Source organism: Rhagoletis zephyria, unplaced genomic scaffold, assembly GCF_001687245.7.
Source record: "Rhagoletis zephyria isolate East Lansing unplaced genomic scaffold, Rhagoletis_zephyria_1.1 Rzeph_scaffold_01658, whole genome shotgun sequence".
Classification (NCBI taxonomy): domain Eukaryota; kingdom Metazoa; phylum Arthropoda; class Insecta; order Diptera; family Tephritidae; genus Rhagoletis; species Rhagoletis zephyria.
This window is the reverse complement of record NW_016158742.1, coordinates 95,961-106,837: the sequence shown is the minus strand read 5'-3', so window position 1 is coordinate 106,837 and position 10,877 is coordinate 95,961. Positions and strand designations below refer to the sequence as shown.

The 10,877-nt window shown below is 36.6% G+C and overlaps 1 non-coding gene across 1 annotated transcript; it reads left to right on the top strand.

Annotated features, from left to right (window-relative positions):
• The first annotated feature begins 655 nt into the window (after window positions 1–655).
• Window positions 656–728, top strand: TRNAK-CUU (transfer RNA lysine (anticodon CUU)). Its single transcript has one exon. It is a non-coding gene; the product is annotated as a tRNA-Lys (tRNA).
• The last annotated feature ends 10,149 nt before the right edge of the window (window positions 729–10,877 follow it).

Here is a 10,877-nt window from a genome sequence, read left to right as displayed (position 1 = left end):
ATAAGACGAGCTTTTGTTTCTTAATACGAATTGAATTGCTATAAAGCTGCCTAAATAAATTAGTCCAAAGCAAATAATACATACATACATATTTGTTTTTATAAACGAGTATGTACATATGTATGTGAGTTCATGAAATATTCACTTCTAAATCATTAGTATGCAAACCCTTTATCGTTTGATATATAGTACATATATCTCGCCTGTGTGGTCGGCCATCGGCTATTCTACAGCTCACCCACATGTGCTTGACTTTGGTGGAGCTACTTTTACATCTCATTTATTTATGAACTTTTCGTTATACAATTATACTGGTAATCAATCGCTTTTATAATAGAAATGTATAATGAAATGTTCGAGACACAGACCAACAAGGCATCGGCCGAGACGCATCTGCTACAGCGGTTGTTGGCATTATAGAGGAAAAAGAAATGTTTGCCTTTTTTCTCAATAGTTTTGTTTAGTTTTTTACTTCAAAATTAAACTTTACACATTAGCTCATATTGGGGTGCAAGTCCTTCGTTCAGCCGCAATAGATTTTATTTTCACCACTGGGTAGTACTTGATTATATCGCATTATGTGCTATGTATGTATGTATGTATGCATGTTTGAATTCGCATCTTCTTGTGATTTTCTGCTGTCCGATTTCGCAGCGCCCGGCTAGCTCAGTCGGTAGAGCATGAGACTCTTAATCTCAGGGTCGTGGGTTCGAGCCCCACGTTGGGCGGAAGTAATTTTTTTATTTAAAAAAAGTTTATTTTTCTTGTGAATTTATCATAATAGAACAAATTTTGAAAAAAAAATTAACAACTCGTAGTAAGAACTCATGAAAACTGTTTTTATATTTGATGTTTAAATAAATATTTCGTTTTATCTTACAAATTCGAAATTTTTCATCAACTGTTGATATTTAAACTCAATTCTTAAATTCTTTTCGAACCTAAAGCGCTTTATTCAAAATAAGAATGATTTTTCTTTCAAAATTGGAAAGTTTTTTGATGGAAACCTGCTTGTAATTTTCGGAAAATTTAAAAATTGTAAAGGCTTTGAAAATTAAAGACTTAAAAAATGTGTTTCTTTCTTTCTAAATTTATATTTGGTTTAAAGAAGCGTTAATATAAAATTAAATACTTTTTTAACCGACTACAAAATAACGAGGAAAGTTAATTTTTTTGTTGTAATTTGAGCAATAAAATTTTTCTGAAATAAAGATAATTTAAAAAATACAACAATTTTGCAGAATTTAAATAAACGGGGTATTTTCTAAATCTTAAATATTTTCGTGAAATTTTAAAACCGTTTGAAAACCTTGAATGTAGTAATGTGTAGTGTTTAATATTTAAAATTTTCCAATTGGCTAGTAATACCTTCCAAAAACGTTTCTAGTATAGTAATTGTAAGTATGTATGTATGAAAAATATTTTTCAGCTCATTATTCAAAACTTGAAATTTTAGGTATTTTCAATTTTAAAAAATTGTGAATGTGTGAATTGTGAATTTTTGAGAGTTTCACAAAAATGGATTTTCGGGAGATTTTGACAAAAAGATTTAACAAAAAAAAAGAACTCACAAATTTTTTTTAATTCGAAAGCCTGAAAAAAATCAAGTTTGATACGATTGTTTAATTTTTTAAAATCTAAGTATATTTTTATTCTTTCGTAACTTAAATTTTTTCAGTTTTTACGTTTTTAAGGTTTTTCCAAGTTTTGGAATAACAGTAAAAAAAAATTTCAAAATTAATGAAAAATTCTAAACAACATTTTTGGGTAAAAATTTTCTTTAAATAATCACACAATTATTATTTTTTGGAATTTCGCAATACGAAAAACTTAGGTTTTTATCTTTAATATCAGTTACGAATACATATCGCACAAGAATGTCATAATTTAAAATATATATATACATATATATACATACATAATAATAATTTAGTTAAGTATGCAAAAATGATCTCTTCTCCTTGATGCGTAAAAATTTCACATTGATTACCAGTAGCTCACTAGAACCAAATATAGATATATGTATTTATTTTTACTATGGGAATATATGTAAATTCAAAACTTTAAAGCCATTTTGCTTGATAGGTATTATTTAGTTTTATGTAAACTCCAATCAAGCACCTTCAAGCATTTATTTGTAGTACAAATTTAAACTCGCAGCTATCTACAATGCAATTTTTTTATCAACTGTTGAATACCATGGCCACGCAAGTCTACCATAGCTATGTATCTCTCCCATAGCCGCACCATTCACCAAAAGCTCGACTCTCTTCTCCTATCAAATTGTTTACATTTTACGATGCTACTTATCACTTTTTGTTGGATTGTAACTTTTATAATGTCGCTGATTAACACTCCAACACAGCAGGCAGCGTCAACAACGTCTCCGCTCCGGCGCCAGTAAAGACGTCAATGCGTTTATTACTACCGCAATGTTGGATTTGCTTTGTTGTTGTAACGGTTGTGACCGCTGATGCATATAAAAGACGCGCATTATGCATATTGAGTACTTTCACTTTTTATTTATATGAAAAGCAAAAAAAAAAATTCAAATGAGCAAAAGAAAAATTCAAATAAAAAAAGGCAAAAAGCGGCATGCAAAGCGAAGCTGTATATACAGACATATGTAGGTATAAGCAAGATATCAAAAGAGGAAATGTAGAAAAAACGGAAACGTGTAGAAAAAGTGAATTCAGAGAGTCAAAAAAGAGGAAATGGAGGCAGTCTGTGAGCGGCAAATCACCGCGGTGACGTGGCTGGCTGAGTGTCATCATGCGGCTAAACAAATTCAAAAGCCGCAATGTCAGCATTTATTTATTTATTTATTTCTTTATGTGGTTAACTGTAAGCTTTAAGCAACAGTTTACGATAGTAATTTTTACTGCATGAAATGCATACGTTGCCACTTCAGATTAACTGGTGGCGAGAGTAAAACTAACAAAGAAAAAATTTAACGCGACAACGATGGATTATTGTTGTTGTAGCTGCACTTGCTACAAAATATATGTATATGCTAAATATACGCTTAGCTGCATAACTATATAAATTTTTTTTTTGCAATTTTCCATGCACAGTTCGCTAATTTTTGCGCCTCCACTCGGAACTTCACCCCCTCCAACTTTTATACCCGTTTGACTCGCAGTTATCGATGCGCTGCTTATTTGCCGTCATGTTGTAGTTATTTACATGCTATGCGCACTTGAATCTGCCAATGGGAAATAGGAAAATGCAGCTGCTATGGAGCTGACGAGAGAGTGTTAATTTCATTTCAGTTTCGCGCACAATCTTTTTTTTTCATTTACACTTCCGATTTTCTATCATAGTATGCGCGAGAAATCAGGCACATTGGCAAGAAGAGCTATGAAAAATTCAGTCATTCAGACATAAATGATAATTCAGGGAGACAATTATCACCTTTACCAACAACCGGCCCGTGAAAAATGTCATGGGAGTTCAACTGCCACCCATAGCCAGGCACATTAAATAGCCCAAGCTGAATATCCTAAGTTTGCTCGCTGCTTCTCTAAACAGCCATAAGGATGCTGCTTACTCTGAATTAAGCTAAGCATACAGCTCTCTAAGAAAAACGAAAAATTCATATAAAATGATTTTCAAGAAATGGACAAAATGTTTCTTCTATGAAATTTTCGGGTCGGGGCCCGTAATTACACCCACTAGGGATCATATCAAAAAATGTTTCTGTTCAACAAGGTTTCGCTTAATTTGATAGAGTTATATTGCCTGGTTTCAAGTCTACCTCTTCCTTCGCAATGGATTTCTGTATTTACTCAAATACTTATTTACATCCAAAGCATTCTTCAACTATTTAATACTCGCGGCCGGGTCACTGATAAATATACACTGCAGGCAAAAAGTATTGGCACAGAAAATTTTTCACAATATATGCAACAATTTTTTTTTCTAATTTTTTTCCGCCAATTTTTTATAAAAATATGGTTCATTCTGCAACAGAAAACATACAAATATAATACCTAAACTTTGTGCAAAACTCACGAAAATTCAGTAAATTAAAACCTTCCAATCAGATTTTTTAGAATTTTTTTTAGTATGCAGATTTGCAGCCCAGTTTTATTATAATAAAGTCTAAATTTTAAGTAGCTAGGATTTACCCTTGATTTTTGGCAACTTTTTTTCACGCAGTCTCTTCCATACAAAATTTTTTTTTTCGAAAATACTTTATATGGAAAAAATGCAAAACAAATAAAAAAAAAATCTCAAAAATCAGTGCGATGTTTGACTAACTCCAAACTTGCAGTTGTTTTATTAGAATTTAATGGGCTGCAAAACTGCGTGCCCCAAAAAATTCTAAAAAATCTTATTAAAAAGTTGAAAATTTGCTGAATTTTCGGGAGTTTCGCACAAAGTTTAGGAATTATATTTTTATATTTTTTGTTGTAGAATAAACCAAATTTTTATAAAAAATTGGCTAAAAAATATTAGAAAAAAATGTATGCATATATTGTGAAAAATTTGCTGTGGCAAAACTTTTTGCCGGCAGTGTATTTATTTTACTGCCATTTTAACTTTCTGTCGAGTATAATAATTTGAAAGTCAATTAGATATGGTATTGTCAAATAGAAGTACCTAAAATGTTAAGAAAAAATTGAAGAATATGCCAATTACCGCTGCACACACATAAAGTGCTTGATTAGCGTGTTTCGTGCGCAACACTTTCATTCAGCATACATATGTAAGTATGTAATTCATGCAACAAGACATTTTTTAATCATGTAAGCTTTTCACTTTTTTCTAAAAATCACTTTCTTAACATGCCACTTTTTCCCTTTTTTAACTTTGCTTGTTTAAATGCGTGCAACACACTAAACAAATTAAGTTGCATTACAGTGCATATCTATGCCACTTGCCGCGGTATAAATACACGCATGCGTGCACGATACTAACAAGCCAAGCGGCTGCCAACTCATTGAGTATTGCGACTTTCATGTGCTGTTCGTTAAAAGCACAAGTGGCGGTCCCATAATTGTATAATGCGCCAATGGGACTTCCGCTCGTTTAAATATATGTATGTACATAAATATGTATGTGGGCATATCCGAAGCCGCATTATTATCACTCTAATCAACATGATTTTCAATTTAAATTTTTTCGATAAGTATCATATAAAAGCCCACAATGAAAAGCTAAGTGATAGGCAAAAAAAGTTTTTTTTTTTTAATTTCACCCAAAACCTTAAGCTTTCTTTCCTGCATTTAGATCGAATCAGCAGACAATTGGTTAGCCACTTAAGCAATCAGCTTATAGTAATTTTTATGATTTGCTGTGGATAAAAAGTGTAGAGAAAAACCAATTTTCACTCAATGCTGTTTATTTGAAATTCGATTATGCCATTTAACTTGCACTACCAAATTTTTTATTTTTTTCCTCCATAATTTCTCTTTCAGCTACCGCCTTCGCTTTGTGTTGCCAGTGTTGCAAAACCAATCAACTCGAATGCCTGCTGCGTTTGTTTTTTTGTTTATCATTTTGTTCGCTGTACTTCGTTATCCTTATTGGAAACTCGCCTTTGCAATCTCATTTCAATACACAATCACCCGTCCGCGGCCCACCGCTGCGTTAGCCACATCTCTCAAAAGCCTTTAATCAGCTCAACTTTTGCTTTGGCCCTTATTTGTCAAAGCCATGCCCATTTGGGAGCTGGCAAACGTATACGTATGTATGTATGCCCTGCAGTTTGGTACCTTCTTAAGCGCGCAAGCTCATTTGTCGCTGTCGCATTTAAACTTCAAATCACAATCGACTGCGTTGTTGCGGCAGAGGAAGATGCGTTAATTGCCTTACACCACAGGCGGTGCGTGAAGCGGTAGCTAGCAGCATGTCGCCAAGGGAGCCCGTGTTAACAGCAGGCGTACTTAACCACTTATTATTTATTTGTTGCACTTGTGGCATGCCACAAATGGAAATAACTATCAGTTTGTGGCACTGCAAACTACTTAATTATCCAACTGTTCATTTAATATATGCAAACCCTTATCGATCTAGCCGCCATTTTGTACCGCGCTTTCTTTTTGATACAGATATATTATTTGCTAGCAAACATAGGCTCCATGGTTGATTAAGAGACCATCTGCACAAGCTGGAAATCTGGTCGACCGTCTGTCTTTTCTTCGCTTCAGCTGAGGAGATACTGTCTAACCTGCTTCTGGAGTGAGATGACGTGGCGAGGTGTGAAACGAACAGCATCGGCGCAATGTGGCCATGTGGAATCCTTGGGATTAACTAAAGTATTGTAATGAGAGAAGGGCCCAACCTCCACCGACTAGTTCGCGGTGTTTAGTTACCACTTTCAATATCTATTTCTCTATCTATAATTGAAAGATCCAGGGTCTATGAAGCTGTACGATCTCTTTTCCTGGAGAGAATAAGTCCCACTTCTGCTCAAATGAGGAAAATTGGGTTCTGGATGCAATGAACGTTAAAGAACTAAGTCAGTCCTTTACCACCTGGTGACCTTGTTTGCTTTCAATGTGAATGTAGATTGGTTTTCTGGACGCATCATTTTCTGTACGTTTCCCCCAGTAGAATGCACCTTAGCATAAGGAGTTATATACCCTGCTGCGACGGCAGTGAGACATAATTATTGTACCGATTGCCTATGAAACATAGTATTTAGTTTACCAAAAGGGGCAGTAATTTCGTGGCTTGGGTTGTTGATTTCCCCAGTTGATGCATTTAGGGATGAGACTTTAAAGTTACATACATATGTGTGAAGTTATACCTCGAAAGTTGTGGATACATATAGTTAGCACACAGTCCTTCCAGTCCAGTGTATTAGCTTCTTTTTTCACACATCATCCCTTGAGATGGGTTTTACTGTAGAGGAGGCTGGTGTAGAAGCGACCTAAAAGTCGCGTTGAGTCTCGTTCCCCTTGGCCAAGTGTGGCTCACGCAAGGTGGTCGTTAGAGTTTACAAATTTTTGTGTCACTTTTGAAAATCGTATACGATATATGTAGGTGCAGCTATGTTAGGATGGGTTTGGAAATGGTTTCATACATTCATCTTGCTAAGTTAGGTCTGATGCGCCATTTGCCAGGCCCAAACGACACCATGAGAGCTTGTCATCGAGGATAACTCCTAGATATTGGACTGCTTTAGGGAAGTTTATATTTTCCCCATGAAGATATAGTTCTTTTTTTTATTTTCCTACAGTCGAAGTAGGATGTCATCTATAAGCATAGACCACCATAGAGAAAAAAGCACACTCGATCCTTTTGACCTTCCTTTTCTTGTCTTTAGCTTGGATAATAGCTGTTGAATTATGGTTGGACTACTGAGATATCTACATATATAGCCACAAATGGCTTTGCTTGTAGACGCCAAAGTCTTCCAAATTTTCGAAGTGGGGCTATGAATGGTAGTCTTAATAGATTTTCTCGTTAGGAGGCAGATCTTTAGCTCTACTTCCCTAATGTGAGCGTTCGGTGGTGGGGTGTTCTTTTAACCGGCTCCCCTAAAGTGCAGCAAATATATCAATTCAATTCTTTCTTTAACTTTTATTTATGGCGTTATCCAGGGAGATTTTGATTGTGCTGCCCTTCTTGAAAGAATAAATTTTAATGTTCCAAGAAGAGTACTTCGAAACTTTTACCCTCATTATGGCATTAATAGTAGAACAAATTATGCGGGAAATTCGCCAATTGCCCGCACTCTTAATGAATTTAACCAGATCTCATCCTTTGTCGAGCTTGATTTTTCTTTGCCTAAAGATGTTTTCGTTGATCTTTTGAAATCTTCTATATGATATTATTAAACTATGTTAGTAGTCTGTAAGAATAGTTTGTTCATAGACTATATTGTATATATTAAATAAATATATCGTATGTGAGACCAGCTTTTTTGTTTCTCCATCAGATCCTTTCTTTCGATAGCTCTCTGCTCGCTGATTGCGCTGAGTTTCGACGTAGGTATGGTCTCTTATCAGAATTTTGAAAAAACAGCGACGCCAATCAGTATCATTTCCTCCTGCTTATCCTAAAGTGATGTGTGGGGACTAACTACCATTTTATCGTAAGCGATCTGGGCCTGTGAAGACTTGTCTCCTGCGTCTTTTTCTGGAAGACAATAGTGGTTTGGTATTTTCCAATGAATACATTTCCCTGAGTGGGCCTTTTCGTATAAAGGAGCTGAGGCTGATCGGTCGGTAAGACCAACGTTGCTTCGCTGAGATACGACCTTGGGAAATGTCCATCTCCAACAGAGCCTTTACTTGGATATCTATCAGCTTCCTCCAGCTGGGTTTCGAGGGAACTATAGTCTCTTTTCATGTTTTCGAGGAAGCATAGAAGCTGTTCAGTATAATTTCGCTTTGCTCCTTTGTTTTGGACTGTTTACCCGTGGGGAGCTTCAAGTCCACCTGCTTTATTGTTGTAAATGCCTATAAGGACGTGTCCAGTGCGTATTTTTCTCGAAGAGATTGGAAGTATAGTCTTTTTCATTTTGAATATCTTTCCCTCAAGAGTGTCCAAACAACTAAATACAAAAATAACTGGCACCTTTATTTGCATACCCCTAAGAATGCTTGTTGACATTAAAGTACCAGCAGATAGCTCGTGGGCTTATTAACAAATGATGCATCATAAAAATGTCTGCAAAAGTCATAAGTTCAAGGAATGCTACCACCATGTGTGTCCATCACGTTTCAGAGGTGTTGAAGTTTTTATTTTTTTTTACAAATAATTTTTCGCTTGCATAAACTCCTTTTATAGAAAAGAATTCCAATTTTTCTTTTTTTTTATTCTCCATTTACTCAGTCACACCTAGTAATTCTTAGACAACAATCATTGCGCTGACTGCCTGCACTTAAGGTATTTTATGCACTTGCCCTAACTTGCCCACATACGAGTGTGAGTACATAATTGTAACTGTTGCACGACAGGCAACATGTCTCGCTTGTCAACAAACATTTTGTAGTTACACAATGTCGGCGGCGGCGGCAACACCCAAAATCAAAATGTGCAACGATACATAAAAGGGAGCGAGGTAAATGAACGAAAAAAAAAATATGGCTATTGTTTCTGCTGACTGATTGCACTGGCAGGAAGGAGCCTCCACTGCATACATAGCTGGTGGCTAATTTGCTATGCGCTTGTAGCCTTTTGACGACGCAGCAGGTTAAAGACAGCAAAACAAAGTACAAAAAAGAGCACGCAAATAAATTTGCCTTAACGCTTGTGCAACATTGAGGTGGCATTTCAGGTGTGGCACTCCCAAAAGACAACGCAATATTCTAACTAACAAATTGAAGGTAGGCAGACGGAGGAAAAAATCGCACAAAGAATATTTGAAAGCACCACAGCCTTTTGAGTGAAGTCAAATTTAAATTGATTCCCGCGGGAGTTGCAACAATGCAATGACTTGCAAATATGCGGGGCGGCGACAGCGGCAGCAAGAACGTAGAAGGCGTTGAAAATTGCAATTTAAACTTTAGCTATTTCTTTCTTTTCATTATTATTTGCAAGAAGACTACACAAAATGTGGGTGTGCACTAGTGTGTGTGTGATTATGTGAGTATCTTCGCATATCGAACAGTGATCGCTCCACCGGAACGTGCAACATAAGCACGTACAAAATGAATTTATATTCTTGGCAGTCTCCGCGAATGGCGCACAGAAGCTAGTCACATCGTATCTACATATTTACATGAATACACTTAAAAGTACATCGATTCGTATGTAAAACAAAATCATTGTTTCTGCATTATAAGCGTAAGCGATCGGCGCGATCGATCGATTCGCATGGTCGCCTTGCCCCGCCATACTCATACAATTTACTGCCTTATGCTACCCGCTGAGAAGCATTAAATTTTTATCCAAACATACTTTACATACCTACATATATGTATATTTGTACGATCAACAACGCCAGTGCAATGACAATACGTTTTCGCACTTGCAATAACCTTGAGCGCCATCAGCACTATGTAGCCAGCAGTGGCACGATCACCGCGCAAAGACAGTGGCTCAAACGCGATGAATGAAATGAAAATCGCAAATGAAATTGAAAATGAGATGCAAAAGAACAAAAAGAAACGCACGCGCTGCTGAATGCTAATAATGCAAAATTTTGTTGGGCTCATACTGTCTGTAGATCGGCGCACGATCGATTTCAAGATATGCAATATTGCACTGATCGTGACATGCGATCATTGCACTAAGATCACCGATCAACGATCAACGAACGCAGAACACTTTGTCCACCCATCAAGAAGAAAGAAGTGAAGTTCCTCAGCGTCAGCAGCAAGCGTGGCGGCAGCTGTAACCAAAGTGCCATGTCGACAAGTTTAATGACGCGTCAGCTATGAACCTTTAACAAGTGCTAGTCATGCCGAGTGATCACCGCATATACTACATATACTAAATTTACAATGGCATCAATGCGATATACATATCATTTCCCTTGAGTAGACTTGTGATCATGTTTGGTCGCTGTTGGACACGCCTTTGTGGCTTACAAGCTGATTTTCTTTGCCGCCGATCATTTTAGCACGTCGTCCGCTGCTGACAATCCCCTTGATGATATGCAAAAAAATTCTTTTGCGTGCACAATTTGCTTGTAGCAATATTTGTTCGACAGCTCGCTTGCTAGCTCTTTGTCGAAGACGAAGACGAAGTGTAAATGCCACTTTTCTTTGTTTCCCTGTCAGGCCGTCATCACTCAACGCCGCACTCTAGCGCACAACTCAACTCGTCGTCATCGTCATAGTTAGCCATCCTCACCTCATTTGCATTATGGGAATTGATTTGCTTTCCTACGACAAATACTGGCAATGCATTCAAACTTACCATACCGCGATCGGTCGTTCGATCAGTGCATCGATCTCCTTCTTTGCCAATCTTGA